General features: G+C 48.6%; 1 pseudogene; it reads right to left on the bottom strand.

Moving 5' to 3' along the window:
- Positions 1 to 16: 16 nt before the first annotated feature.
- On the bottom strand, positions 17 to 27612 carry LOC150010773 (large ribosomal subunit protein bL19m pseudogene; annotated as a pseudogene).
- Positions 27613 to 27992: the final 380 nt, after the last annotated feature.

Raw genomic sequence — 27992 nt, 5'->3', positions numbered from 1 at the left:
AAAAGTCCTCTGAGAGTCAGCATACTCTCTGCAAGAAGTTAAATACACTTTCAGATCCAGACTTTTTTGATACTTCCATCTCATTCCATATCGCAGGTTCGGCTTTTGAAGTATCATATCCCCTCATTGTATCAGACTCAGGCCCCAGCTGATGCCGCGTCTGAGCCGCTTTCATTTGCTCTTCAGTTAAACACAGATCAAGCCTGATTCCTTTCATATTAAACTTTGGACATTCCCAGCATTTGGACCAGGGCTTAGGCTTCATTTGTACTTTCAGCTGATTAACAGGAACTTCTTGGCTAGAATCGTATACTGAGGGCTTCATATTAATGTCAGAAGTACTGTCCTCAGGAAGGACATCGCGTAAGCACAGCAAGCTGTCATCCAGCTGTTTCTCCAGGTGGACCGCTCGGATCTCCTGGATTCTGGGGCTATAAAGTCAAAAGTGAACCTCAACACCTTGTGCTTCAACAGTATTCCTAGGGTGGAAGTAGCTCGAAGTCCTATTCTTGATCTCTGGGGGCAAATCCCCAGAGACTGGCTGGTTTTCCCACTGACGTATGGGTCAGCCGTAGTAACACGAAGAACACCTGGAACATAGAACTCTGGAATACGGAGTACTTTTCTCCTTTCTAACATACCTTTCTTTCTAGTTGAAATTTCAGAGGATCTGTTCTTCCTCTTCGAGGAATGAATTCAGGACTCAAGAATCTGGTTTTCTGGCACTTGGGGCGGCGCTTGTCCACAATGACGGATTTTAGAGGCTGTCGGAACACGCTGGATTGGGCAGGTCGCACGCTCTGCTGCTGACCTGGCCCCGCGCGGGCCCGACAGGCGACAGAGGCGGGCACCGGGGAGCAGTGCCCTGGCAGCTCAAACGCTTCGGGTCAGGCCTGCTGCTGCTCCGCAGCCCCGTCCCAGGGCAGCTGCCACGCTTGCTTGCACAGGCAGGGAGACGCTTTAGTCTTCGTCACAGAATACTCAGGCTTTTAAAAGCAAAATTTAAGAGTTACTGGGGTAGATACACATTAAAAAACAACAATAAAAAGGGGTTGATAATTGCAGAAAACATTTAAAGTTACGAGGTGAAATAAAATGGTATCAAAGAATATTGGACTTGTGGCAATGGAGAACTTGGAATTCCTAAAGAGACTTTAAGAAAGTGGCATCTAGACGGCTTTACATTTGTATCCAATAGTCCGTTTTCTTAAGGGCGTTTTACATCTAGAAAGTTACCGCGTGCGAATACAAAGATGATCATTTGTGTATGAGAAGCCATCCCAAGGACCAGCATCCTGAGCAGTGTGGCTGCCAACAGAGGACGCCGACTGCATGTGTCCCAGCGAGAAGTGGTCTTGGTCACTGTTTTAGAAGGAACAAGGCCCGTTCCTCTCAGGCCCGTGAATCCACTCCGAGTCCCTCTGATCATGCTGACCTCCACCTGCCTACAGGGACAGGAAAGTGCCCATGGTGATTTTGGGTTATATAACACCAGATAATTCCAAGTTAAGTTTTCATAGAGGCTTAGAGAGTTTTACAGGGATGCCTAAATTTGGGTGATTATTTCGTAAGTCCAAACCAGTCTCTACTTTTTGTTATAAATGGCTTCTGTGCTCATTAGAGATTCAGTAAAGAATGGTGTGCTTCCGTCAGATTTCAACAGGTCACGTTTGTGGACTGGACTAAGGCAAGTGTCCTTGGTGCTGTGAGGCAGCTGGAGCCCCCACTTTCCTCAAAGGAAGAGACCCCAAACCAGCGGAGGGGAGAGACAAAAGCCAGGCTCTAGGTCAAGTGCTGTCATGCACAGCTTTTGGAGTATTACCACTGAATTTTCTACCTGTGGAGAGTGGAATTATGAATATGAATGGTACGACTTTTTTAGGGAGGTCTTTTTAAAAACCTTGATAACCAGGGAGAAAAAGATATCTCTAAGTAGGCATGTGAATTTTTGAAGTATGGATACATGGAATCATTGGGCCGTCAGGAGGGGGCCTTCTGTACTGAGAATGGTACACATAATCATTTATTTAACACAATACATATAACTAGAGACGTCGCAATATTTAATTATATAAAACTATGCCACTGTGTATATAAAAACTACCTATAACTGTACACATGTGTACGTGTGTATACTTCCCGTTGTCCCAGAAGGCCCAAGCTGAGGTCTTCTGCACTGAAAGCTAAACTGCCGTCTCTTCCTGGGCATCTGTCTTCTGCGAATGGGATGACTCACCCGCCATAGGCCTGGTGCCCGCTAGGTCACGGTGTCGCTTGCAGCGATGCTTTAGAACAATTTCTGTGCTGCCCTTCAGGCTGCACGTCTGGAGGACAGCGGGAAAGTGAGAGGTCTTGGACGATGGCTAAGAGACAGTTTCCAAGGGCTGTCCGGTCCCGAGGCCGGCGCGCTGGCGGCAGCTGACTGTGTACGTGGGCGGTGTATCTGGTCAGGTTAGGATCTTAGCTGCGGAGAGGTGGCTGTGAGCACCAGCTGTCTGCGGTGTGCAGACAGCCCCCTGGGCCACCTCTGTCTCCAGGAATGTTCCGTCATCAGTGCTGTGTCTGTACAAGGGTTGGCTATGCCATGAGAAGGCACAAGTTCTGAGCCCGAAGCGGACGACTTCTTTGGGGACATATTCAGTCCAGTGTCACATACGTACAAGTAAGTCCACTAGTTCTAGCGAAATGGCTCTGGCTGTTCCTCACTGTGCTCACCCTTTCTGAGCAGCACCCTCAAGGAAGAGAACTTGACTCTCGCCCCAGAGACTCTTCTGGTCTCCTCCAGTCACTGTCCCCCAGGGTAACCGGTCTCCTTGTGGTGACGGTGTAGACTAGAAGAGCTGGGCCTGTTTTGTGCGTGATGTAAACGGAAGTGTGCCCCGTGCCCCTTCAGCTGTCTGGATTTCCTGTCAATGTCAGGCCTGTGAGATGCGTTTATGTTGCTGTGGTGTGCTCATCCTCACCGCGGGATGGGAACCCACCGGCGAGCATACCACAGTGTATCGTTGCTTCTGTTGATGGAGCAGTTAGTCACTTCTTAAATTTCATTATCGATGGCTAGGTCCTATCCATTCTACCCTTTGGGTCGTTTCCAGTTTGCGGATATCACAAAGAACGCTGCCTGGAACGTTCTCGCACATGTCTTCCGGTGAACACCTGCACACGTTTCTGCTGGATGGACAGCTGGGGACAAACCCGCTGTCATAGTGTGTGATGTGGTCAGCTTTTGTAGACGCCCGAGCCTCAAGTTCGTGGGGGCATTTATGAGACCCCTCGGCGACCCTGAACGCAGAGCGGTGAAGGCAAAACACCAGCCTGACGAACTGCTTAAATTCTTCCCTCCTCCGTTCTCGTTGCCGTCCCTTCGGCTAATGATTTCTGAGCACTTGTCATGCGCCGGGGGCCACGCGTGCCATTATCTTGCTCAGCCCTCACACGAACCCTAGACTCTGGTGCTGCTTCCGGTCTCCACTTCATAGAAGAGAAGGCCGGGCCTGCCGCGGACAGAGCCAGACTCAGATTTGCCTGTTCACGCTTAGTACGCAACACCGTCTCTCGTTCCATTTATGCGCCTTAAAAAAAGCCCTGCAAGTCGAATTCCTAGAAAGGGTCCAGGGTGTATGTGCCCGTGGGTCTTCCTGTTTATATGGCTCCTCCCCACCCCCAGTCCTTAAACGTGTCCAGGCGGAACTCGGGGTAGATTTATTTTAATTTAGTCATTTATTCTACATGTCAGTTTTTTAAAAATAAAGAATTAAAATTTGACACGCGCCCCTTGGGACTGGCCTTTCTGTGTTTACCGTCCTCTACAGCCACCACCTAGCTTTCTGCCCAGACCCTGAAGATGATGGACATTTAATTATCATGTCTGTTTCATGGCTCAGCAGCACATGGGCGAAAGGAAGCCGTCATCTGCCTTCTGCACCTTTTGGGAAATTTGTCTTACGGGATTTTGAGCTGGGAAGTGCAGAAGATAATTACCTATCTAACGGCGTTTATAAGAATGAGTGCAAATATTTCAATGGTGCCTGTTAAATAAACAGGCCACTGAGGAGACTTCAGGAGTCAGGCGAAAGTCACACCTTCTTTGATGCAATTAAAGTGGAATTATGCTTTTGGCTTGTTTTCCATTAAAAGGTTGCGAGATCTAACAGGTCACGGTGTTCTGCAATACGTCATTCTGCGCGATGGCTTCTAGATGCTCCCTGCAAACGAAACTTGCGTAGTTAGTGTTTTTAAAAGGCAGCTAGATCCACTGCATTCCACAGCATGAGTGGGAAATTCAGGGTCCTGTTAGAAAGGGGAAAAGGAGGGGGTAAAGGGCGGGGGTCACAACCACTACAGGAATCGCGACACATCAGCGTGGCGTGGGGACAGGTTGGGGAGGGAGGTGAGAAGGAGGGGAAGGGAACACCTGGTCTCAAGCAGGACCATCCGGTGGATGGATGTGCTCCTCACTGACGACAGAAACCAGGGACAAGCTTTGTTGAATGGGGGCGGGGAGGAGGCTGCTTGGTTTCATTTGAAATATGCTGATTCCTGGTCACCAACTGATCATACTCATTGGTTGCAAATTATACCAGAGCGATGAATTTTCGTCAGTGGAATGGACACACTGACCCCCTGAAGAAGTGCCTCACATCCACTTTGAAGGGGAAATCGTAGGCACGTAAAGAGGCGAGGTGTGCCGGGCTTGCAATTTTAGAGCAGGCGGCCACGGGCAGGTCAGCGCGGTGCTCTGGGCCGGGTCTCTCCGGCCAGGATTTTTCACACGTCCTCTGAGAGGTCAGGCCCTGCAGAGGTCACTGGGCAGAGACTCAGTGCTCTGGAGGGCCTGTCCCTATGGTGAGCGGTCCCCTGCACGTTAGTAGAGCTTTGATGTGAGCTTTTGGAAATCTGTTTCAGTGCTCAATGTGTTCTCATAAATCCTTACCTGGCACCTGCGTGGTCTGAAACAGAGACTCTGCTTCCTAAAGGCCAGGGAATAGTTTATTTTCAGAGGTTGACATCCAAGGACCTCAGGCTCCCATTGCGTGGCACGAAGGAAACCCTAGTTCGTATCCCTGACCTCAGGCCTTGGTTTTACCACTGACCAGCCTTCCTGGTTTGGGCAAGACCCCTAAGCTCCCTGCTTAACCACAGCAACGAACCAGATTTTGAGCGTCCTTTCTAGCTCTCAGGGGCGATAGTTCTATAATTCTAATGCCTGACTTAGCAGCGAAAACCTCACCTGGGAGAAGCTGAGGGCTGGGTAAATGCAACGTAGGAGCCGTTTGATGCGCATACCACGGAAAGGGAACCCAAAGGGCCGCCTGGAAAGACGGCCCTGCTGTTTCTGGGCAACTTCATGGTGCAGCAAAATTACCACGTCTGTGTCTGTCTGGAAACAAATATGTCCACTGGCCTAGGACCCCATGGATCTGAAACAGATGTTCAAAACTGCGTACATGAGAAGCATGTTATTTATTCCTGAGGCGACCCTGCCTCTTCATCCTCTTCTTACAGGGCGGGATCCCTGCCCCCATCCCACAGTCAAGGTCTCAGCTGCTGTTTCCGAGATCCAGCTTGTTCCACTGGACAACACCTGCCACCTGCAGGAAAGGGCAAAAGAGGTCTGTCCAAATTACCAAAGATCCTAATGTCGTAATGCATTAGACTGAAGCCTCTGAGGTTGCCAATATAGGTCCACTTTCGGCCTGCACAGACACGGAACTTGCTATGTGCATACAAGGGGACATCATTCAGTCTTCCCGAGGAAGGGACGACTGCCATACGCCATAACATGGGCGAGCCTTGAGGACGCTGCTGAGCGAACCAAGCCAGTCACAAAAAGACCAATCCTGCATGATTCCATTTGCATGAACTCCTGTTACTTAGTGTCATAAAAGCCACAGAGACAGCCCTGGCCGGTGTGGCTCAGTGGATTGAGTGCTGGCCTGTGACCCCAGTCGGGGCGCGTGGCTGCGTTTCAGACCATGTTCCCGGTAGGGGACGGGCGAGAGGCAACCTATCCATGTATCTCTCGCGCACTGATGTTTCTCTCCCTCCCTTTCCCTCTCTCTAAAAGTAAATAAGTAAAATTTTAAAAAATATATCACAGAGACAGAAGGAAGGGCGGCGGTTGTCACAGGAAGGGGAAGGGGAGTTCTTGTGTAGTGGGCACTGTCTATGATGGTTGCATTATGAATGTACTTTGTACCAAGAACTGTACACTTAAAAGTGGTTAAGATGGTAAACTGTATGGTATGTGTATTTCTCCACATAAAAGAAATGGGGAAAAGTGACAGATTTCATACTGAGCATGCTTCTAAGTGGATTCATCCTTAGCGGTATTTCTAAGTACAAGGAACAACTTAAACTAGGATAGCTGGTGTCCCCTAGGAATAGACTAGCTACTTTACCTAGTAAATAGCAGCCTGAGTTTAATAAATAGAAAAGACGGAGTGGCCACATTTACTTTCTGGAGTCAGATAATAATTCTGAACTGCTAGATAGGCATACGAATCATTGGTACTTGAGTATTCTTTCTGTAATCGTGACCTCAGTGAAAGGTAGGCAGCTGGGCCATCGTCTGTACCGGAGAGCAATAGGACCTGCCTTGTAGTATAAGAATATATGCTCCGAGCCTGACACCTGTAATGTTATTAATATATCAGTGATTAATAATACAGTTCAAAGCTGAATTGCCAATTAAAGAGGAAATCCTTTCAATCAAACACCCTCAACAGATGCTGGTAATACAGAGAATTAAAAAAGCTTCTTTGAGGAGATGATGTTCTTGAAAGATGATAGAAGTGTGCTGTGTGTTTTATTCATAGACTTGTCTAGAGACATAATTAAAAATGTCTCAGGTGATATTAATGTTGAAGCCTGAACTTGCAAAAGAGGTAAGAAGTGGTCGATAAAGAAATGAAACATATTTGTGTATCAGAACACATGTGTGTCCTAATGAAGTCTCCCAGGCAGTATGAGAAAGTCTGTCAGCCTGCTTTATTTTTCTTCAGGGCCTGGCTTTCCAAGAGCTGTTTCTCTGCTTCTGTAGCCCCATGCAGCCTCTGGCTTAGGTCTGGGGGGTAGAACTCTCTCCCTGCCTCTGTCTCTTTCTTTCCCTTTGAATGTATGGCCTATACTATAGTCAGAATGACTTTATTTATTTTTAATTTATTTTTTAATATCATATTTTATTCATTATGCTATTACAGTTATCCTGATATTCCCTCTTTGCCCCCCTCTGCCCAGAGACCCCCACTCCCTCAGGCAGTCCCCCCACCATTGTTCATGTCCATGGGTCACACATGGAAGTTCTTTGGCTGCTCCATCTCCTATGCTGTACTTTACATCCCTGTGGCTATTCTGTGACTACCTGTTTGTACTTCTTAATCCCCTCACCTCCTCACCCATCCCTCACACCCCCTCCCATCTGACAACCATCAAAACACTCTGTCTCCATGATTCTGTCTCTGTTCGTCTTGTTCGCTTAGTTTGTTTTTTAGAGTCAGTTGTTGATAGATTTGTAGGTTTTTTTTTTTTGTCATTTTATTGTTCATAGATTTGATTTTCTTTTCTTAAATAAGTCCCTTTAACATTTCATATAATAATGGTTTGGTGATGATGAACTCATTTCGTTTTTTCTTGTCTGGGAAGCTCTGTATCTGCCCTATGATTCTAAGTGATATCTTTGCTGGGTAGAGCAATCTTGGCTGTAGGTCCCTGCTTTTCATCACTTTGAATATTTCTTGCCAGTCCCTTCTAGCCTGCAAAGTTTCTTTTGAGAAATCAGCTGACAGTCTTATGGGAGCTCCTCTGTAGGTAACTAACTTCTTTTCTCTTGCTGCTTTTAAGATTCTCTCTTCATCTCTAACCTTTGGCATTTTAATTATGATGTGTCTTGGAGTGGTCCTCTTTGCATCCATCTTGTTTGGGACTCTCTGTGCTTCCTGGACTTGCATGTCTATTTTCTTCACCAAATTAGGGAGGTTTTCTTTCATTATTTTTTCATATATTTCCAATTTCTTGTTCTTTCTCTTCTCTTTCTGGCACCCCTATGATGTGAATGTTGGGCCTCTTGAAGTTGTCCCACAGACTCCTTACACTATCCTCATTTTTGGGGAATTGTTTTTTCTTCTTGTTGTTCTGATTGGTTGTTTTCTGTTCCTTATGTTCCAAATCATTGATTTGATTCTTAGCTTTATTCACTCTACTGTTTCCCTGTGAATTGTTCTTTATTTCAATTAGTGAATCCTTTGTTTCTGACTGGATCTTTTTATGCTGCTGAGGTCCTCACTAAGTTCCTTGAGCATCCTTATAACCAGTGTTTTGAACTCTGCATCTGATAAATTGCTTATCTCCATTTCCTTTAGTTCTTTTTCTGTTTTGACATGTTCTTTCATTTGGGCCATATTTCTTTGCCTCCTCATTTTGGCAGCCTCCCTGTGTTTGTTTCTGTGTATTAGGTAGAGCAGCTTTGACTCCATGTCTTGGTCGTGTGGCCTCATGTAGTAGGTGTTCTGTAGGGTCCAGTGGCAAAGCCTCTCCATCACCCAAGCTGGGTACTTGGGGTGCATACTTCGTATGGGCTGAGTATACCCTCCTCTTGTAGTTGAGCCTTGGTTGCTATTGGCAGATCAATGGGGGGGATTTACCCAGGCCAGTCAGCTGCAAGGACTGGCCGTGACCTCTGACCACCAACCTCCACCCTCCGTGGAGGACCAGCTGTGCAGGGGCAGGTGGTGGTGCTCTGATGTGGTCTGTAGCTGCCCCCTGGGTGCGCTGGCCCTGGGGTTTCCCGGATGCAGGCCTAGGTCAGTCCCCACCCGTGTATTGCCTGGGGCACCCTGCCTGAGCTATAAAGCAATCTGAGAGGTGCTGGGCTTGGAGATTCCCATGCGAAGCCCAGCTGTGAACCTAGGCTGGCTGCTGCTAGTGCCAGGCCTGGGGCTCACTGAGGCCAGTTGTTGCTTGTTTGAAAGGATTTAGGAAGCTGAGAAGCATGAGCCGAGGTCAGCCCTTCATATGGAAATGTCCGAATGACTTTAAGGAGCCCAGTTTGGATCCCACTACTCCCTGAGAATGTAGCTCATCCTTGCCCGCACAATAAGCCTGACTGCCGGTATGATGCGTGTGGAGGGTGTTACACATGAGGAGGGCTTAGCGTGGGGCCTGGACTGCGGAGCGTGCCGGGGGATTTATCTGTGATATCGACTCGGGCCTGTCTTTTAGCCTTGCCCCTCCCCCCTGACACCCCTAGGGCCGTGCATTTCTTACGTCACTCAACCCTCAGGACAATGCACAGAGCTGGGCTTTCACACCAACATTTTACAGGGAGCGCTGGCACTCACACCACCCGGGACCAGTCGGGACGCTCTGTAACCCGCTGAAGCCTGGACCCCAGTCCCGGAGACCCTGATGTAACCGGTTTGGAGTGGGACCCAAGCATTGCTTCTTACTTTTTTAGGCACCTGTGTTGATGGCTGCTGTGCAGGGGGACTTGGGAACTCCTGAGCTGGGTGGTCTGCCCAGGCGTGCTCACAGTTCATAAACGGCCGGGGTACCGGGGCGACCTCAGAACCAACTGGGCCCCGTTGTTCTGCCCCATGCTGGCTGTCTCCGGCCCTGGCTCCCTCCGCCCCACGGAAACCCTGTCCCCCCACGTCTTCACCGAATGAAGTTGTTCCCTCTGCATTTCCAGCCCATGAGTCACCCCCTTCCCACGTTGGGCCAGTCATTCTGAACTTGGGGCTCCTGCTCTCTGCTCTTGGGCGCACATCATGCTGAGCTGTCATTCCTCTGCCAGTCTGGCTTTCCTCCTGGACGTGAGCTCTTTGCAGGCAGGCCCGTCCCATGCCTCTCAGGGCCACACACAGTGACTGTCATAAAACAGGTCTCAAGAAACGTCTGGTATACGAGTGAGTGGTTCAGTCAGGTTCTTCCCGTAGAGGAATTGCATGCTTCTTCAGAAGGCCTAGTTACTTCCTCTAGGAGATTAATTTTTTTCTACTTTTCTTGCAAGTAACTGGCCCAACTCTCTTTTCCCCTTTCTGTTGTAGGACTATCGGGAAGAAGGGTTCGAAAGGCCTGTCTTGGAAAACAGCCGGGATTCTGAAGGTCACATCCTTAAATGTGTCTGAGTCTTCACTTTTCTGTTGGGCCTTTGGAGCGGGAGGTGGACAATAGAAATGCAGTTTCTTAGCATGTCATTTAAGAAAGAGTCTGGCCCCTGGCTGGGTGGCTCAGTTGGTCGGAGTGTCATCCCATACACCAAAAGGTTGCAGGTTCCATTCCTGGTCAGGACATGTACCTAGGGTGTGGGTTGAATCCCTGGTAGGGGTGTATGTGGAAGACAACTGAGCTCTCTCTCTCTCTTCCTCTCTCTCTCTCTCTCTCTCCTCTGCCCCCCGCTTCCTCTTTTTCTAAAATCAATAGACATATCCTAAGGTGAGGATTACAAAAAAGAGAGAAACAGTCGGAATGTCTTCCCTTCCTGGGAATCCCAGAGCGCCGAAGGGGAGGACAGCTGAGCCTGTCAAGAAGCTCAGCAGCTGGGGAGGAAGAGGGCCTGGGGTTTGACCCCTGGGAACTGGAGGCTGTGTTGGTGCTGTAGTGTGACCCCCCCTGGAGTCCCCTCCTCCCCTGACCTCCCTCCCTGGGAGAGCAGCAGTGTCCCGTGGATCCTCCAGTTCTGGGGGTGGCCGACTTAAGGGCCTTTTGATCAGAGGGGGGCCCTTGCAAAGTTAAGATGCCAACTCTGCTTGGAAAACCCTTTTCAAATACTCTACATATCCCAAATCAAACTCCCCTCAATAAACAGAATATTTTCCTTTAAACTGCAAGATTTATTATTGTTCTGCTATTTTTTTTTTTAAAGAACAGTTGAAAAGGAAACACGCAAAATGATGATTATTTACTGTATCTGAAAGAGATATTACAGGGTATTCAAGTTTTCCCCAGGAGGAGTTGACTCCATTAGGGATTACAATTTTGACCTGGTAAGGAATAGTTGCTTACTGTACTGAGCTGAATATTCACTTTCCAGAATCACCATAAACTATGAATAGATATTAACAGGATAATAGAATAGCTATTTTCTCCAATCCCCCGGGTATGTTTGGGGAAAGCTGATTAGTCTAACTCCCTTGATAAGTTCTAATTCTTCTGACAAAACAAGGCTGTTGAGAAAGAGGGCTCGAGATAAGTTTTAAATGAATCGGTTTTCTGTGGAAGTTGCGAAGGATAATTGTATGGGGTGCAGATTTTAAAAGCCTGTTGTAGTTCTCCAGTGTGGATATATTTTTTAATGTAAAAATTTTGTATGTACCCGTACCAATTTTCTTTTTAAAGATTTTATTTATTTTTAGAGAGAAGGAAAGGGAGGGAGTAAGAAGGAGTGAAACATTGATGGGGGAGAGAAACATCAATCAGGTGGCCTCTCGCGTGCCCCCAACCAGGGACCTGGCCCGCAACCCAGGCAGGTGCCCTGACAGGGAATTGAGCTGGTGACCTTTTGGTTTGTGGGACGACACCCAAACCACTGAGCCATGCCAGTCAGGGCCAATGTGGATTCATTTTTGTGCACTAAAGGTATTTGGGCTAATTTCACAGAGCATATTGGAGAGGCTTGTAGGTCAGGGGGACACCCAACTTGTATTGATGTGTCTCCACAGGTAAAAAAAAAAAAAGAACTAAAAATCTCTACCAGGTGTAGAAAAGGCTGAATTTTGGTGCCTGGTCATCCCATGGACCTATTTTCAATTATGTGGCTTAGGCCTGGAGGCACACATTTGTCCCGAAAGGTTCCCCATAGGCTATTTTGTGTTGCTTTTTCTTTGATCTCTTTTAGGGGAGTTGACAGTCATTACCGGGTGAGTTAATGTTTTACCCCCAGCCGGCTGTGGCCAGCTTTATTTCAACTTTATGATTAAGGCAGAGTGGTTATGTGAACCCCCCGAAAGAGGTAAGGAAGTTCGGCTAATGTATTCTAGTCATGTCATAAGCAGCGACCCAGAAAGGATATCTTAACCCAGAACACCGCTCCCCACTCCTCCTACCTGCTCCAGCCCTTCCTCTCAGTGACGAATGTGCTTTCTGGGAAAGGCTGTCTCAGAGATGGGTCTTTTGAAGCCCTGGCTGCTGTGGTTCAGTAGATTGAGCGTCGGTCTGCGAGCCAAGTGTTGCTGGTTCGATTCCCAGTCAGGGCACATAACTAGGTTGCACGTCAGGTCCCCAGTTGGGGGTGCAAGTGAGAGGCAACCACACAGTGATGTTTCTCTTCCTCTCTTTCTCCTTTCCCCTCTCTCTAAAAATAAAATAAACAAACAAATAAATTATTTAAAAAAAAGAAATGGGTCTTTTGGATTTCTGTCAATTATAAACTTTTGTAATTTTTTTGGTAACTTTTCTCACACCAGGCTTTCTTTCTCTCTCTCTCTCCAAGCAGATAATCTAGGCTCTTCTACTACATCAATTACCTTTAAGATAATAGTTGCAACAGCATCTAGAATTTTCTTCTAGAATTTTCTACGTTTTAATCAATAGTGTCGTACTATTGTTTAATTATTTTTTTTAAATAGTAGAAAACCTGGCTCTCCACCGTAACCTTTTTGAGAGCAGAGATAATGCCTTATTTATCTTTGAGTTTCCATGTTAAACAGAGTTTCTGGGATCTTTCAGGCCCTTAGCAGGTGTTTGCTAATAAGTGAACAAATCGCACTGCATATTGCTAGACAAAAATAACTGTTTTTGGAAGAGAAAAATTGCGGTGGAATAGACATGTTGTGTATATAGGTTTCTTTTATCTGCAGCATGATAGCATTGGTGGTAGAAACTGTGAGGCAGGTTATCTGAGGTCCCTGGTGCCTTAGTGCTAAATTGTCTTTAACTTCATTCAAAGCAATTTTCTTAGACTGTATTGTGACAGCTGTCCTCTCAGCGGGCATTTTTAGAAAACATCAAAACTGGTGAATTTTTGTGCAGCCATTTTAATATTGAAGATGGAAGAAAATACACAACATTTTTGGCGTATTGTGGTTTATTATTTTAAGAAAAGTAAAAACCCAACTAAATGCAAAAAAAAAAAAAAAAGATTTGTGCAGGATATGACGAAGGTGCCACGGCTGATCGAATGTGTCAGAAGTGGTTTGCGACATTTCTTGGCACTATTGACATTTTGGCCAAGTAATTCTTTGCTGTGGGGCTGGTTTATTCATTGGAAGAGGTTTAGCAGCTCCCTGGCCTCTCCCCACTAGAAGCCAATAGCGGGAGTGGGAGACAGCCAGCATACTCAAAGTATCCAAATAATAAAGTTATTGGTGAAAATGAGAAATGTGTCTTTTATTTTATGGAAAACACTAAGAGGACTTTTTGGCCCACCCCATAGGTATTTCCCCATTTAATCTATGAGAGACGTAGATTTATAGGGCACATTAGAAACAACCAAAACTAATACTTTTTTCTTTAGCACTTTAAGTCTAGTGTGACTTTGTTTTTGTAAAAATCATATTAACTCATTATAGTTAAAAAAATCAGACAATACTGAAAAATAAAAAATGAAAGGTAACACATCATTAAAAAAATCTCATCACCCAGAATAATCAACTTTCATTAGGATTTGATGGACGTCATATATACAAATAGAGTGACAGATGGACTAAATGGTTTGGAAAAATGGGATTATGGTATATTTGCTTTTAATTTACAAAACTATTAAATTTCGGTCTGCTTGAATTTAACGGAAAAACAGGGAAATAAAATGAACAGTTGCTGGATTTCAGAAGAATGTCTCCATGCTATTATTGATGACAATCTGATAACGCTCCGTCTAAAGCTGTGGCTTTACAAATAGTTACTGAATGAATATATGAATATGGCCCTGTGTTATTTGTTTTTGAAAATTGATTTATTTCAAAAAGAAATAATTCAGCCTTGCATGGCTTTGAACTCAAGGTCGATCTTGTGTTTGCTCATGGATTATTAATTCTTTTGCAAACATTGACTGAGACGTTATTTCTCAGGCACCATGCTAAGGGCTGGGATACATGTCAACCTGTTACCAGCCCCTTTGCCCTGTGACTTGCTTTAGGCCTCAAACCTGCTGCTAGCGTTGCTTTCGTCCCTGTTTAGCCTCATTGTGGTCACCCGCCTGTCATCTGTCACTCTGGGACTCCAGCCACGCTGGCTTCCATTTTTCTCCTTAAGTGTTTCTTCTTGCCTTGAGGTCCTTTGAGTACTATTGGGTGCTGTTGCCTATCTTTGTGCCTAATGTGATGGTGAATATTGTGTGCCAAGCTGACTGAGCCATGGGAGCGCCTAGTTATTTGGTTAAACACTGTTCTAGGCATGCCTGTGAGGGTGTTTCTGGGTGAATTCAGCATATAGGTCAGTCGGCTGGGGAAAGCAGACTGCTCTTCCCAATGTAGGTGGGCCTCGCACAGTCAGTCCAAGGCCCGAATACAAGAACGAAAGGCTGAGGAAGGGAGAATCGGCTCTTCTGCTTGATTGTCTTTGAGTTAGGACATCGATCTGCTTTTGAACTTGGACTTGCATTTGTACCAGTGGCTCTCCCAGGTTTTCAGCTTGTCAACTGCAGATCTCAGGCCTTCCCAGTCTCCATAACCATGTAAGGCAACAATTCCTTATAGTAGTGTCTCTCTCTCTCTCTCTCTCTCTCTCTCTCTCTCCCTCTCTCTCTCTCTCCCTCTCTCTCATTCTCTCTCAATTCTTTTGTGCAGCTAGGTTTGGGAATGAGTAGAGGAGTTGACCCTGCGACCCCCTGTAGTTTGAGTCTTGATCGAATCCAGATGTTATTTGAAAAGTGCCCTGTTGGCACTTTTGCCGACCCAAGTTTCTTTGTGTTCCTGGGGATGCTAATAAGGATTTGGCCACAGAGGAGTGCTGAAGACTTAAAGGGAGCAGTTTAATCTTGGGCTGTCACACTGAATTGGTGGCTTCTGTGCGAGCCATCTGTCCCAGTCAGAGTGCACCACACCTCATCCTGCATGCTTGGCAGGGTCTCATTCCCGCCGTCGCTTTTCAAAGAGCTCTAGATTAGAATTTAAAACATTTCAAATTGGATGTGAGGGAGAAATTGTTGATGAGTGAAAGGCTCTGGGTAACATGTTTTCACCCCTGGGCGTTTTTCGGGGCGGAGGCGGTAGGGGTGTGTAATAGTATAATTAGATGTACTTCAAAGTTTTGCCCAAGAGAGCTCTGTGGGCACTTTTTTCCAAGCAGAATTATCTCCATTTTTGCCAATGTGTTCTTTTCAGTTACCCTTAATATCCCATCTGGAATTAGAGATGGAGGAAATAATTGGGTCAGCTCATCTTTGCTTTGCAAATGCAGGTGTTTTCCATCATGGTGCCCAGTTCTTAATAACAAGCCTGTGCAGCGTGCAATTATTTTGATAACACAGAGAAGATGCCACACAGTATCATTTTTGCGCCATGAGAGCCCTTTCATCATGGCCGTCCATTCTGCGCTGCTCTTTCGGGAAACCAATGGGTTTCCCCATCTGCACTGAAGACCCTTGGCAAAGTTCCCCGCAAATCGGAAACGGGAGATCTGAGTGTTTTAAGGGGTAAACAAAGCGCCAGGTTGCTTTGTTTTGGAGATCTGAGTCTAGCCAGACGTGGCCTAGCGAGAGGAAGTAGGATAACCGTAGTCTTAGGTAGTTCAGCGCACCTCTGTTAGACAGGATGTGCCCTGCGGCTTTCCCCGATACGAGTTACATAATCCCCGCGGAGTGCTTTTAAGGCTGGTCTGCAGAATTTGTAATGCCTCCATCATGTTGTTACTCTTGGGATTTGTCCACGGATAATTGAGCCAACAGCTCGATCCACTGCAAGGTGGCAGTGGTTGGAACATGTCAGATACATGGAGACTCCATGCTTTCTGACTGCGCTGAGGACCAAGCCTGACTGCTTATGATCATATCCATAGCAACAAGCCCAGAGCCGGCCTTTTCCTAGGTGCTAAATCAATCCTTGCTGTGAGTGGCGGATTGATCTCTGAAGCGCGCTGCTCTCTTGACTGCTTTTTTAAAATTCTATCTCCATATCATCTATCTGTCCAACTATCTATTACATCCCTTCCTCTGTTAAAAGGGCTTTGCTTTTCATGTATTCATGTATTCAGTTCTCACAACAACCCTGTGAGGTGGGTGCTGTAATGATGTGCATTTTCCAGATATGGAAACAGAGACACAGAGAGGTTAAGCAATTTGCCTGAGGTCACACAGCTCGTGAATTGTGAGGCTTGGGTAACCTTGTGGTTATGCTTCAGTCTTACTCATTTGTTCATTTTCTCCCAGGGCAGGTCCTTGGAATGTGGGAAAAATTAGAGGAGAATAGTGTTTCTTTCTTTTGTCTACTTTTCCTACCTTCATGATTCTAAATTAAGCTGAAGGCAGAAAAGGTGAAGGCCCAAAGAAATTCAACTGCATCTAAGCGCATGAGCATATGATGCATCCCTGCTCGGAGGGCATGAGGGAGAGAGGTAGGAAGACCCAGCAAGAGCAACCTCACAATCCCAGGGAGAGCTTGGGAAGGACTCTGGAAATGCAAGAATAAGACTCTTCTGACATTTAAGAAAATTCGTTCACATCTCTTGGGTGATGGTGTTCCCCCTGAAGAAGATGAATAATATAACAAAGCTGAAAGGTCTCTTGAAGCTGAGACGTATTTAACATTTAATAACAAATTTTGACCCTCGGACATTAAAGTGTACATCAGTGACTACACATAACCGATCCGATTTTGTTTTTCTGCAGCATTAACTGTAGTGACGTTTGGATTTTAAGTAAAAGTATAATTAGGCTAAAAGGCAGGAACAGTGATTCTAAACCATTTTCCACTTTCTAGAACTTCTGTGGGTAAACTTTCCTTAACAGAGACGGTTTGGTTTTGCTGATGGCATAGTTTCTATAATGAATAATTCAAACAAGCACACAGAGAGTGTTAGCTGGAGACGGGAAAAATATCTTTGAGTTCCTGCTCCTTTTATGGGCCTTTGGAAACAGGCATCTGTCTGTGTGAAGCCCCCTTCTAAGGGAAAAAGGGGAGAATTCTTAGGCTAGTGGGAAATGAGAGCATGATCAGTGGCGCTCTGTTCTTGGAAGCCTAAGAGAGATGAACCACCTGAACTCCCCACATCACTGCTCTGGTGGCTGGAATATTATCAGATGAGGGGTGTCCCAACTGGCTGGCTTTGACAGAGGAAGTCAGCGACCCCCCTGAGGCGGGTCTGGTCTCTGGTGTGTGGATCCTGGAGGGAAGCCCAAAGTTGAAACTGACAAGGAGTCGCTTCTTCCTGCAGACGGGGCAGGTGCTTACAGCGGCATGCTCTGCGTTTCCTGGTTTTCCCGTGCCCAGAACGAAAACCCTTTAGCCTTCTGGGTTCTGAGAGTATGAGCCAGGCTTGCTTGCCGGAGGAGAGCTGACGGGGGTTGTATATCATCCATCGAGAGGCCCGACTGCCTCCTCCATTAATCAGGGGGCATAAAGCTGCTTCATTTTGCCTGCACCTCCCAGTTGGTTGCAACCCCTGCCCCGTAAGTGACTGTCTTGTGCTTTACTAAATGTACACGTAGAAACAGACGTGTCTGTATAGAAGTGAATGTGTCTGCGTGAATCAGAACGCTGAACGTCTGTCTGTCCACATGCCCGCTGTTTCCAGCTGTGCTACCAAGCCTCAGTTCTCTCACTTCCGGGATATTTTAGGAGCCTTTTAATGTGATGAGTTGGTCCGACTGAGAGGAACTGGCGGGGGTGATGAAAGCTTGAGGGGTTCGAGGCAGGAAAGGAATGCTTGCCCATCCCCTGAGTAGCTGTGGATGAGCTGGATGCTCCCTTACTCCCAGCGAGCATTTGAAAACGAGCGGGTATTTCTGGTTGTCACATGACTATGGGGCACTCCCAGACCTCCTGGGCAGGGTCTGCGGCTGCAGTACGTCCTGTAATGTGGGGACAGCCTTGCAAAACGTGGACCTGCTGTCTTAATTTCCTATGGCTAATGTGGCAAACAGCCACAAACTTACTGGCTCAACATAAGTATGAATTTATATCTTACAATTCTCTGTCCAGGTCAGGGCGTCGGCAGGGCTGGTTTCTTTCTAGAGGCTCTAGGGAGAAGTCTGTTCTCTTGCCTTTCCAAGCTTCTAGAGGCTGCTGCCATGCCTTGGCTCATGGCCCCTTCCACCATCTTTAAAGCCAACAGCATAGCTAAGCTCTCTCTGACTCTCTGGATTCTTCCTTCTGTGGTCACGTACTCTTCTTACCCTCCTGTCTCCCTCTTTCTCTTATAAGGACCCAGGCATTGGTCTACCAAGATAATCCAGCATAATCTTCCTATCTCAAGACTTTCAGTTTGATCACATCTGCCAAGACCCTCTCACGACATAGGTAACATATTCACAGGCTTCAGGAAGTAGAAATCTTCAGCAGGGGCCATTGTTCTGTCTGCCACACATGCCCTCCCCCAATGCCAAAAGTGGGTTTGGACGTGACTGGCTGAGTCAGGTGATGTTCTTTTCTTTCTGGCGAAGGTGGGAGTCTTGTGTCTTTCTGGTTAGAGAGGCCCGATGGATTTGGCAGAGGCTTTCAGCCACTGCATAGAAAATAGTGGGGTGTTCCGGGGTGTTCCCCTGCCTCCCAGGACTAGAGCTGGGCAGTATCAATCAATAGCCTTTTGCCCCATCTTTCTTTCTGAAGAACCAGTATGAGGTCCTGGATATTTTTCAAGTCTCAGCAATATATCTCTGTCTGGAGGCTCCATGGTATGGCCAATGGATTTCTCATTTTCCCAAGAACACCCACATGCCTTCCCTTCACCCACCAGCCCCGTTCAGCTGGCCAGTTTCCTACTGGTTTCATTTCCATTTCTGCTCAGCCACTTCCTCCCCATCTACTTACATTTCATTTGCCTACCTAAAGGGTTGGTGGGTTTTCTTCTTTCTGCCTGTGTAAGGTCCAAGTTTTTTTTTCAATGATCACTTGAATAATTAGAACCTCCTCTAAGTAGTAACAGCCAAGCGGATCCTCTCTGTCTTCTATGACTTAACTTTCCTTTCCAGGGTGAACCACGCCTTTTCTTGGTGCCTCACTGGAGCTCCTATCCTATTCATTCATAGCACCCATTCCGTCCTTCCTTCACTCACGCATTTGTTCATTTATTCAATCATTTATTCATTCAACAATTATTTACCAAACGCTTGCTGTGAGCTAGGCCCTCTGCGGTCACACGGCATAACATCTATCATTTAGGTTCCCATTTCCCCCGGCAGGCTGCATGCCCCATGTGAGGTACAGATTAATGCAGAGTGATTCTCTAGAAGCTATGCTGGGGCACAGACACCAAGTTTACTAGTAGGCAGGAGAAAACACATTTCCCAGGAGGAAGACAATATTTATAGCTGCTCGTGGAGTTGGCCTGCTGATTTGCTGTATAATAACATGACTATATAATTGCCTCATGGTTGGTATGAAGTATTGGGCTTGAGATACTCATCTGAATTTTGTTTTTTTTTCAGCCTAGATGTTTTCGTTGCATTTTCTGAGATCAGAATGGCCAGAATGACATTGAACCCCTGGTCAGAGGGCCAGCTGAGGAGACCTAGATGTAGCTTTGGAGGCGAAAGTCAAGCTTGTAAATTCGGTAAGGGATCTCCCCTGGGGCCAGTTTGAGGGCCCTTTTACTGGACAGTGAATGGATAGATGGGGTCCGCCAACTGACTTGAGGGAGCTGGAGCCCGCTTGGCCACCCAGACCATCTGGGACTTGGGGAGACTGAGGCCCATCACGTAGGACCCAGCCCAGTTGGACAGGCCAAGGTCTCGGGATCCTCAGTCTGTGACAGCTGTTTTCTTCCTGGCTTTGCCCTTTCCTTCCATGTTTGCCGTCCGCAGATCTGCAGACTGTGTCCCTGGTCTCCGCCTGTGGCCTCTCATCAGCCAGCATCTCCTGGTCTTCTGTTCCCCTCCCTCTCCTTCCTCACCTCACCTCTCTTCTTCCCTTCCACTGGCTGAGAAGCTAGTTTTGCATCAGGCCAGCTGTGTGACGGGCAGTGAGCGGCCCAGTAACTGACTGATTTATGTCTTTACCGTAACCAGCCCAGTAACTGACTGATTTATGTCTTTACCGTAACCAGATGGGTACTGAGGATTTGCCACGGGCCCGACATTGGGACTGGCAGGTCCAGAGGATGGGCGATAAGAGAGAAAGCCAATCTGAGGAACTAGAACGGACCCAGCACGGCTAAGCGTGCAGTGGAAGGGAGGGGGCAGTGGTGAGAAGTGATGCCTCGGGGGTGGGCAGTGGCCAGGGCAGGCAGGGTCTTCAGAGCCACTTTGGATGGTGGCCTGAGAGCGGTGGGAAACCACTGCCGCATTTCAGCTGAGCAGGGACATGGGACATGGTCAGATGTGCATTTTAGGAAGCTCGCTCTGCTTCGAGGGTGGACCTCAGGTTGGGAAAGGGCAAGAGTACAGGCTGGGAGGCCACTGAGGTAGCTGTTGCCGTGAGCAGGTAAGCCAACAAGGTGGACTCAACCGGGGTGGGCGTAGAAAGAAGTACAAAGATTAATGATGTTAACGGAGACCTACGAGTGGAGCCCGTCACCCTTGGGGACTGATCAAATGTAGGCCCATGGGAGTGGAGGAGGGTCCCTGCCTCTGAGGAGCTAATGGTGTAATGCAAGTGCTTCCCAGTCCCTGGGGTGGAATAAGGACCAGACCCCAGGAGGGACCGTAGGAACCTATCGTGTGTGTGTAGCGGGGGAGAGGGCATATGTGGTTAAAAAAACACTATAATTGCCTATTTTTAAACACAATCTACAGAAAGTGAAGTGCTACAAAATCTTGGTTGGTGGGGTCCATGGAAGAACACGCAAGACTCATGGACTATAAAATGCGTTACGTATGGGGCCACGTGGGCACTAGAATTATCGGGGGGAATCACTTCATAAATTGTGTAATTGTCTAACCACTGTCCCGTACACCTGAAAGTAATATAAAATACTACTGAATATCAATTGAATTAAAAAAATTGAAAAATCAAAAATCAAAAGAGTGTTACAATCCTGGCATACCAGGAAGCAGAACATAAGAACAGATTATAAGGCGATGAGACCCATGTGCAGTTGGGACAAGAGAAAATGTTCTTTTGAAAACTTAAAAACCTTCTTTATCCTATGTGGAAACAAAGCAATTTTGGGGGTGATGACCCCTTTGTTTTGAGGGACCCTTTGAGGCACCCCTTCCATGAGATGTAAGCCGGAGACCTATTCCATGCTGCTAGGGGTACCTTACTTACTCTTTGGACTTGGGGCTCTTCTGTAACCTTTATAGAGAAGACACTCAAAGCTTTCACATGCCTTGTGTGGCCAGAGACGGAGGCCTGATTTGTCCGAGGGTTCAGGACCATCCACTCGGGGAAAACGGCTATTTGACACAGCTGGCTGTGAAAGAGACGAAACTCCAAGCTGAGTGGGGACTGGGCAATGAGGCTCCTTCGCGGAAGAGCAGAGACTCCATAGAAGGTATGGATAACTGAAGATCTTATCCCATGATAAAGGATTTGGCCATGGAGGATTTGTAAGGGGATGATGAGTGAGCCCTAGCAACCTGGCAGCTGTCTTGGGGCTCAGGGAGAGGGGGCCAGGGAGGAGGCCCCATGAAGTGTCTGGTTCATGGGGCTGTGATACGATTTCCCCCATGCACTGAATTCCACTGTGTGCCCCCTTAGATTTTGGTGTGCCTTTGTGGCTTCTGACGCCGTGTTCCCTGCTGGGACTGGGCGGACTGCAGGGAGCTGGGTAGCATGATGAAGCAGGCAGAGGCAGCCGGTATGACGGGGCAGAAGCTGGGGCCGAGGGGAGCTGTGGGCCCCGCACACGATTCCAGTCTGTTCTTGGGAACACAGGGGCGGGGCTTTTTGAGGGAGGGAGCTCAGCTTATTATTTGCTTATTAAAGGAAAAGTAGTCTCTAGAAGGCTATCAAACTCAGCTCCTAGATGTCACCGATGACTCCCAGGTGGCAAGAAGGAGTCACTGACTCCGTCCAAGGGAGGCATTGCAGAAGAAGTGACATTTTGGTTCCCAGGTTATTTATGAGCTTTCTGTCTGGGCCCAGACAGGATCTGCTCTGTCGCTTCAAGTGGGCCTTGAAAGACTTGCAGCAAAACGAGCCAGAATCTGCTTGGAAGTAATAAGAACAATAATATAAATTATTGAACTTAAAAACACATGGCTCGCTTTGCTCGGTTTTCGGCTCGGAGGAGGCGAAGGTGCGACTTTCTTTGGTCGTCCTGAATCCGGGTTCATCCGACCCCGGCCGCCTCCACCATGCCGCCAAAATTCGACCCCAATGAGATCAGAGTCGTATACTTGCGGTGCGCCGGTGGGGGAGTGCGTGCCACGTCTGCCCTGGCCCCCAAGACCGGCCCCCTGGGCCTGTCTCCAAAAAAAGGTTGGTGAAGACATCGCTGAAGCAACCGGTGATTGGAAGGGTCTGAGGATGACAGTGAAACTGACCATTCAGAACAGACAGGCCTGGATTGAGGTGCTGCCTCCTGCCTCTGCCCTGGTCATCAAAGCCCTCAAAGAACAGCCACCAGGCAGAAAGAAGCAAAAAAACATTAAGCCAGTGGAAATGGCACTTTCGATGAGATTGTCAACATTGTCCGACAGACGCGGCACCGATCTTTAGCTGGAGAACTCTCTGGAACCATTAAAGAGATCCTGGGGACCGCCCGGACCGCGGGCTGCAGTGTGGATGGCCGCCACTCTCACGACACCATAGAGGACACCAACAGTGGGGCAGTGGGATGCCCGGCGAGTTAAGGACTACAAAGGAAAACATTTTAAATACAGATCATTTGACAACCAAAGCAGAACAGAACAGAACACGTGGTGTGCCGAGGTGCCGAGTGCCACGCTGGGCCCTGTCCGTGTTTGAGGCCACCTGCTACTGAGCGGGCACTGTCTCACTTGGATCCTGAAATCAGGTTTAGGACAGGGGAGTGGTCTGTGATTCAACGCTCAGGATCTGGCCAAGTGAACCAGGACTAGGAGGTCGATTCATCCACATCTGAGACCTGAGCTCCAGGTCCGGGGTCCTCTGCTGGGACCCCCGCTATCCCCACCTCCTGTGTCCACCACTCACCAGCTGCCCAAGTGTCTGCCCAGGCTAAACCCTGGTCAAGATAATGGTGTCCCGTGGTGGCCTCGGCCCGTGCCGCCCGCAGGGAGGCGCCCTCCAGGAAGCCTGCTGTTCAGGAGTCCTACTACCCTCACGTAGGTGAGTTCTGCCTCCCAGACTCTGGAGCCATAAAGGCCTGCACTTGACCCAGCCCAGGTAAAGGTCACTTCTACAGAGAGGGTGACCCACAAGGCGCTTTTCCGGATCCTGCAGGAAAACAATAAAGCTGGGTCTTTCTTGAGGACGTTATAAATCGGGTCCCTGCGGTGCCTTTGCGTAAAAGACCAGTTGGCAAATCACGCAATCTAGGAGCTGATCTGCACTTAGAAGGCTTCCTGCGAAATGAATGGGCCTCATTAAAAGAGATGCCCATAAAATATCGATGACCTCAGCCCCGAGGGAGGAGGCGGAAGGCGGTCGCCGCTGCTGCGGCATGTGATTTACTGAAGGCTGCCAGCTCACAAGACGCTCTGCAGAATGTATAAAAAGATGAAGATCTTGGCCCCAAGGACTGAAAGCCTCACTAAGACTGATATCGCCGAGGATCAAAGTTCAAATGCAGGGATAGCCTGCGATCCTCACCGGAAATCCTTTGGGCAGAAAGTCTAAGGATGTGGTTGCTTTGAGGAAGTGTTTAGAGGAGGTTAAGAATGATGATCTCGGAAGGAAGGGGTAGTGTTAACTTGGAGTGAAAAGGAAGCATGTCAGTGTCCCGAATGCCTCAGAGACAAGGAGCCATATTAAACGTCAAATCGAAAGGCACATAATCAATAGTACTAAATGCCTGCGTCTATTACAGTGCAGCAGTTTGATGAAACATGGATCATTTCTGTTCTATGGATCATATTACCATGCTCATGTCTTCTCTGGGGACGAAGGGCTCCACATTTGGAAAGGCTGTGGTTAGACTTCGAGGTGAACTTCCTGGCATGAGGTAAGGTGCTCAGCACCCATCCCCCACCAGAAGAGAGGTCCCTGGGACTAAGCTGTTGTACTCACAGGCCTATAAATTATGAAATGCCCCTCCCGCCCCTGCTCACTTTCACACCGTCTCCCTTTGAGAAGTTTTAAAAAATGAACACTTGATCAGGCATCCTTTGACACATCTCGGAATTGTATTGTAAAACCTCAAAATATATTCCTTGTACTTAGCATTAGCTGTTTGATATCCAGGTTTCCATTTTGAAAGCAGTGTTTTTCCAGTGAATTAATATTCCAGAGCACACGCTGGGCCGCTAGCCCCTGACCCGCCTCCTGCTGAGCTGCCCACGGACGGCGCGGAAAACGCCGGCTTCCTGTGCTCATCAGCTTCCACGAGCTGTGCACCGCACCTGCTGGGCCCGGGGCTCCGGGCATCGCCGCGTCCTGCGGGGCTGAGCTGGGTGTCTGCAGCCTGGTCTGTGGCACTGGACTCACGAATGTTTCAAAAGCTCAGGAAATGGTTAAAAAGGAAAATTTGCGGCAAGCCTCTCCCATGCACACGCCCCTCCCCCCACCTGGGCACACACGGCTCTGGGCTCTGACGTTTGGAGGTCACCCTGGGTCTCCCCCCTACAGTCCCGAAGCTTCCTTCGGCTCCGACCCCCCCGCGAAGTGATTTTGTTTCCCTTCCCTCCTCTTCCGCTCTCCTCCCTCCCCATTTCTCTCCTCTTTTTCTCCCCTTCCCCTGACCTGTTTCTAGGGGCAGGTTAGTTGGCTCTGGGAAGTTGGTCGTGGCCTCGGGACCCGCTGAATGGGGCCTTAGCCCCTCGGTGCCCCGTTGCGGGGATTTCCGGAAGGCCCCGCCGCGCATTGATGGAGGACGCCCTTGTGATGGCTGGTTTTATGTCGACCAGATGGCTGTAAAACGTACCTGGGGTGTCTGTGAGGGTGTTTCCAGCAGAGACTAGTATTTGGATTGGTGAACTGAGTAGAGCGGATGACCGTCCCCATGTGGGTGGACACCCCCGTCACAGAGGGCCTGAATGGAACACGAAGGTGGAGGGAGGATGAGTTCACACTCTCTGCTGGAGCTGAGATGCGCTGCTCTGGCCTCAGACTGAGTTAACCCCCTGCTTGCCCGGGTGTCCAGCTTGCAGATGGCAGATCGTGGGACTTCCCGGCCTCTGCACCTGCGTGAGCCAATTCCAATAAGAAAGCTCCTCTCGTATACGTCTTTGTGTATCCCATCGGTTCCATTTCTCTAGACAACCCTCACTGACCCTTAATTGTTAACCAGCCTTTGGACCCAAGACCTGGCGCAAATCTCCCTGGTAAGGTGGCTTCGACCGTGTAGAGGACCTTTGTTTTTTAAACCCTAGTGGCTCCAGAGGAAAGCCACGTGACGCTGCCATCAGCTCCAGGGGGACTCATGCCCAGAGAGACTGGGACAGCCAGAGACAGCCCTGCTTGGTCTCTCTGCTGAGGACGGACCTGGCCTGGCTGCTGTGTGGGCAAAGCACACTGACCTGCGCTCTCCTGGCTCGGTGTGGGCGGGTGGCATTGGCCTTGCCCTGGAGGCCAAACATTTGGCCTCACAAAGTCTCCTCTCCACTGGGGACAGACGGGGGTGGAACGTGATGAAGAACCCTTGAGTTTCTTCCACGAAAGCCCACTGAAAAGCACCTGCCTGTATTACTTACGTATTTAGTATGGTATCTGCCCCCTTTCTGGAGATTCTCTGTCACTGCTGCCGGGGAGGAAGGTGCCTAAACATGAACTGACACAAATCTATAAAATAATAAAAATAAAAATCTCACGCTGGCTGCTGTGGCTCAGTGGATGGAGCACCAACCTGCAAACCGAAGGATCGCTGGTTCGATTCCTGGTCAGGGCACAGGCCTGGGTTGTGGGCCGGGTCCCCGCCTGGGGGCTCACAAGAGGTGGCCACACATTGATGCTTCTCTCCCTCTCTTTCTCCCTCCCTTCCCATCTCTCTAAAGATAAAATAAATAAAAAATCTTAAGAAAATAAATAAAATATAAAAAAAAATCTCTTTGAAAACTGTAATTTAGATGCTGCTATGACATATAATTAGCTATTGAAATCAAAATGTTTTTTTTTTTAACAAAATAAGGAGTTTGTCAAATATTAAAGGCTAGGTTCCATTTTCCCTTTCACACGTCAAAAACCATTTCCGTAGCCCTAGCGTGCTTTGAGACCTTGTCTGAGGGTAAGATTGCTTTCAAGTTCGCACTAAACAGGCAAGAGCACGGAGCTACATCTTCTCAGACCTGCTGACTCCAATCTGCGTCGGACAGTCAATAATCGGGGTGCTGACCTTATTTATCAGCACTTCCACCATTTCAGTGTTTGTGAAACTTCAGGGGATAAATTCAGGGTTTAGACAAGTGTCTTCGTTCCCCACATGGCTTCCTCCCTGCTTCTCCCATCCAGCCCGGCGGCAGCAGCTGCCCGTCCAGCCCTGAGCCCCTGGCCAGAGCAGGTCCTGCAAAGCCCACCAGGTCCGAGCCCTCAGCCCTCACTGACGGGCATGTTTCCTACGGCTGCTGTCACCGAGGACCTCAAACCAAGTGGCTGAAAACAACACACATTTCGTATCTCCATCCTCCAGGGCACAAGTGCCATCGGGTCTCCCTGGGTTCAGATCAAGGGGGTCAGCAGGCTGCCTTCCTTTCGGGGGCTCTACAGGGGAGCCCATTTCCTTGCCTTTGACTTCCAGATATTGCCTGTACTTCCTTTCCTCCAACTCCAAAGCCCGCAGCACGAGGCCGGGTCCTGCCCACACTGCGTCTCTCTGGCTCTCTCTTCTGCCTCTTCCACTTTTAGGGCGCATCTGACTAGACTGATGCCTCCCAGATAATCCAGGAGAACCACACTGTCTCCAGCTGATCTGCAACCTTAACTCCCTTTGCTTGGTAAGGTAACATAATCGCGGCCCTGAGATGAGGAGGGGGACCTCCTGGGTGGGTGGGGGCGTTATTCGCCTGGCTCACCACCCCGGCCTGCCTCCTAGCGTCGCCCGTCTGTGTCCTCACGCTGCTCAGTCTGACTGTGCTGGCCTCCCAGGTTCTTCGCGTCTCTGCCTGGCCGGGGAGTTCTCTCTGAGTTTGAGTGGGAGCAGCTGAAGCCTCAGGAAGCTGGGAGAACTTGAAGGGGGCCTGAGATTGGGGGCGAGGGTTCTGGGTCTTTACGGGGCAGGTGGGAGGGAAGGAGCTGCTGAAGGCGTGGGCCTGTCTTGTCTGGGTGGTGGCGCGAGGCCGTGGCAGAGGGAGTGGGAGTGTGGGGTGCAGGCCAGTCCTCCGCCCACCATCTGGGTAACCCGCAGTGCCAGGGGCCCACTGCTGAGTCCTGAGGCCTTCGCTGTGCTGGCCCCGACGCAGCAATGCCGGCGGCCCCACCAGCTCCCGTAGGCCCACAGCTCGTGGGGGCGACTTGCTGAGAAGGCGCAGTCGCTGCTGGGGTGCAGCAGGTTAGCCTGGAGCATGACTTACTTCACTCTGGACGACTCGCGGCTGGGTGCTTGCTTTCCCACGTACAGGGGAGCCCGTTCCTGCTGAAAAGCATGCTTGGTTCTCCCTTCCCTTCTCTTCACTCCCGAGGGTGACAGACAACCAGTCCTCTGGCCAGTGGGAGTCTCTCAGGAACCCCGCTGACGGTGGCCTCGTTTTCTGTCTGTCGCGCATTGACGGGACGCCCCGCCGTAGCGATCGATCCGGCTTGTTTACAGTGAGGTTAAGCAATGGATTTTAATTAAATCCCCTTTTTAGAAATCCGCAGAATGTGTCCGTTTCGCCTCCCCTCCCTTTCTCGGAGCATTAATCAACTTGTTAAGTAATTACTTCTAATTTACGGGCCCCAATTAGC

This window comes from Furipterus horrens, unplaced genomic scaffold, assembly GCF_987537825.1.
Source record: "Furipterus horrens unplaced genomic scaffold, mFurHor1.1.pri manual_scaffold_5, whole genome shotgun sequence".
Taxonomy (NCBI): Eukaryota; Metazoa; Chordata; class Mammalia; order Chiroptera; family Furipteridae; genus Furipterus; species Furipterus horrens.
This window is presented reverse-complemented; position numbering and strand designations above follow the sequence as displayed.